At 40.1% G+C, this 2908-nt stretch overlaps 1 non-coding gene across 1 annotated transcript; it reads right to left on the bottom strand.

The window, feature by feature from the left end:
* Positions 1–74, bottom strand: trnat-ugu (transfer RNA threonine (anticodon UGU)). Its single transcript has one exon. It is a non-coding gene; the product is annotated as a tRNA-Thr (tRNA).
* Between the last annotated feature and the right edge of the window lie 2834 nt (positions 75–2908).

Genomic DNA, 2908 nt, shown 5'->3' with positions numbered 1-2908 from the left:
AAGCTCCGCTGGGAATCGAACCCAGGATCTCATGTTGACAAGACAGGTGCTTTAACCAACTAAGCTACAGAGCCAGATCACAAGTGCTGCTGCAATTGAAATCTGAGGTGGTTACTATTTATTCTCATCCCACTTCTCCACAGGTCACAACAAAAATTTTAACTTTTCCCACTTACTGATACAGTCAATCATCTGCTCTATTTTTCCCAGAATAGAAGACACTTAATGAACAACAAAATTATCAGTTTCTTATAGAACAAGTTTTAACTAATCATGAAGTAAAGCATAAACACACAGGTGGAAATTTTAAAAGTTCCCTTTTTACCTTAACCAACATTTAAAGTCCCTTTCTTACCTCAGCTGAACACACGCACACACACATACTGAAAAAAAAGGGACTTTTCTATACAATTCAGGGCTCTGTTAAAGACAATAAAAAACACTTGGACTGATTACTTGCTCATTTCTGAAGAAAACAGCAGATGAGATATGTTGTTCCAAAATTGACATACAGTCTAATTTCCGAGTACATGTACACAGGTCACTCGGTTCTTTTAGAAGAGTTTATTTAGAGGCGGGGTTGAGAATTAATTTTAGCAGGCTTTCTTCAAAGACAGAATATGAGACGAATTGACACAGTGAACTCCTCAGAGTCTTTTCAAGATTTGCTACAAAACAAGGCGGGTTGCGGTCTTCTCTCATTCCTTGACACTACTTCTGGCTAACTTTATCAGCTGCTCACTCCAGAAGCTAAAACACAATGACTGCTACAAACAAAAGCTTGCGATTTTTCTGCCCTCTTTGGTGCGCGCTGCTGCTGCCGGGCTTGTCCAATTAAGAGGCACGACTGACTTCTCTGTCCACATTTCCCCGTTACCAGGGCTTCTGTTCTACATTTAACTTGAGTCGTGACAACTTGTCAACATAGTTGTCAAATTAATACTTTCAGTGCCCTCTTGAAAAAGAACTGGTCTTACATTTATTCAGTTTGATTATAATTTCCTCAACAAAATAAAATTCACAAAAAAAAAGTTCGAAGTCCCTTCCATAACATCATGTACTTTCCCTGAGCTACAGGTTATTGCAAGTCTCTCTGGCTGTGTTTTTTTCTGTTGATTTTGCACTCAGGTTCTTTCTGAATCCATGTGTTTGCAGTTCTTTGTGCGTGAGAGACATGGTGATATGCTTAAAGATTTCCCAACAAATTATTCATATCTCCGTCTTTCTCCGAACTTTGTACAAACACATTAATGTGGGAATCACACACACCAGGCCGTCAAACCTCTCCGCTAAACATTGAAAGGTGACAGTGATTATTGTGACGGGGTTCCATTTATTCAGACACATCTGGTATAAAGGTAATAGTGATCAAGATGTGATTCACACATGTAATGTATTTGTATATTATGTTCATGAGGTAATGATGTAAATAAACACGTCCTTGCACTTCCCACACTTGGTGTACATTTTCTCTGCTGATGCCCCCTGAATATATCAGAGAAAATGGTGATGAGGATGAGATAAAAGTCCGAAAATATTGGCAGCAAACAGCAGCAGGGACTGCAGTGAACCAGATCAGCCAGCTCCTGGTGAGCTACCTGCTCGGATGGTGGAGGTTTTGGGTGGATTGTGTGAAGCCTGGGCCACAGACTGTCTCCTCAGTTGAATGAGATGCCGCAGGGTCTTAGTGTGCATCCGATTCTAAGTGATATTTTGGGAAAATATGGCTACACCCAAGGGATACATGGCTCGGAACATATGAGAGGGCTCGAGAACCATTCAGTTCATATATTGAAAGAATTGAAATGTTTTTCAGAGCTAATAACATATTGGAATGTGAAGATGAAAATATAGAGGTCAAGACTCAGAATAAAGCAATTCTTGAGGGCAAGAAAGCAATTTTGCTAATGGAAATTAGCCTGGAAGTGTACGACCAGCTAACAAAGCTTCCTGCTCCTATCAAGGCAAAAGATGTGCCATTCAAAACAATCATCACCAAGTTAGAGGAACATTTCAACCCTAAGCCACTAGAGATCACGGCAAGCTAAAAATTTGGAACCAGAAAGCAGAAAAGTAGTGAAACAGTTGGTGAGTACATTGTGACACTGAAGAATTTATCACTGCATTGCAGCTTTGGCACATTCTTAGACAGTACATTATGAGACAGATTTGTGCTTATATTGGTGAATGAGAAAAGATACGAAACACACAGAATCCTACATTTGAGCTAGCGTGTCAGATTGCTCTTTCCATGGAGATAGCATCACAGAATGCTCGGGAATTTCATCCTGTGCCAGTGATAGTAACACACTTCAGGGGAGCTTAAAAAAAAAAACTGGAAAATGGGCTTTCAAATGGCAGATAAAATTTACACAGAGAATTGTGAAGTGATACAATTTCGGAGGAAGAATAAGGAGAGGCAATATAAATGAAATGTTACAATTCTAAAGTGGGTGCAAGAACAAAGAGACAATGTACACCAATCTTAGAAGGTTTGAAAAGGCTGCTAAGAGAAAACAGGACACTTGGCTTTATTAATAGAGGCATAGAGTAAAAGTAAATAAGTTATGATAAACATTTATAAAATACTGGGTCTGAATGGCCTACTCCTGAACCTCCACAGAAAGCTTCCATTCCAGGTTTACACACACTTGTCAGGATCATTCTCCATAGATCCCACCACTCCATGCAAGGATATCTCCCTCACGATCAGATCACAGGTCCTTAGTCCTACCACATCCAGTCATGAATGATGGTGGACAGATGAGATGAGGAGGCTCCAAAAACATCCCCATCCTCAATGATGTTGGAGCCAAAGCTGAAGCATTTCTAACAATCTTCTGTCAGAAATTGCTCAGTGGATGATTCATCTCGGCCTCCTGAGGTCCCCAGCATCACAGTTTCCAGT

The sequence above is a fragment of the Heterodontus francisci genome, unplaced genomic scaffold, assembly GCF_036365525.1.
Source record: "Heterodontus francisci isolate sHetFra1 unplaced genomic scaffold, sHetFra1.hap1 HAP1_SCAFFOLD_58, whole genome shotgun sequence".
NCBI classification, from domain to species: Eukaryota; Metazoa; Chordata; class Chondrichthyes; order Heterodontiformes; family Heterodontidae; genus Heterodontus; species Heterodontus francisci.
Note: the sequence above shows the minus strand (reverse complement) of the source record. Positions and strands in the feature narration are given on the sequence as shown.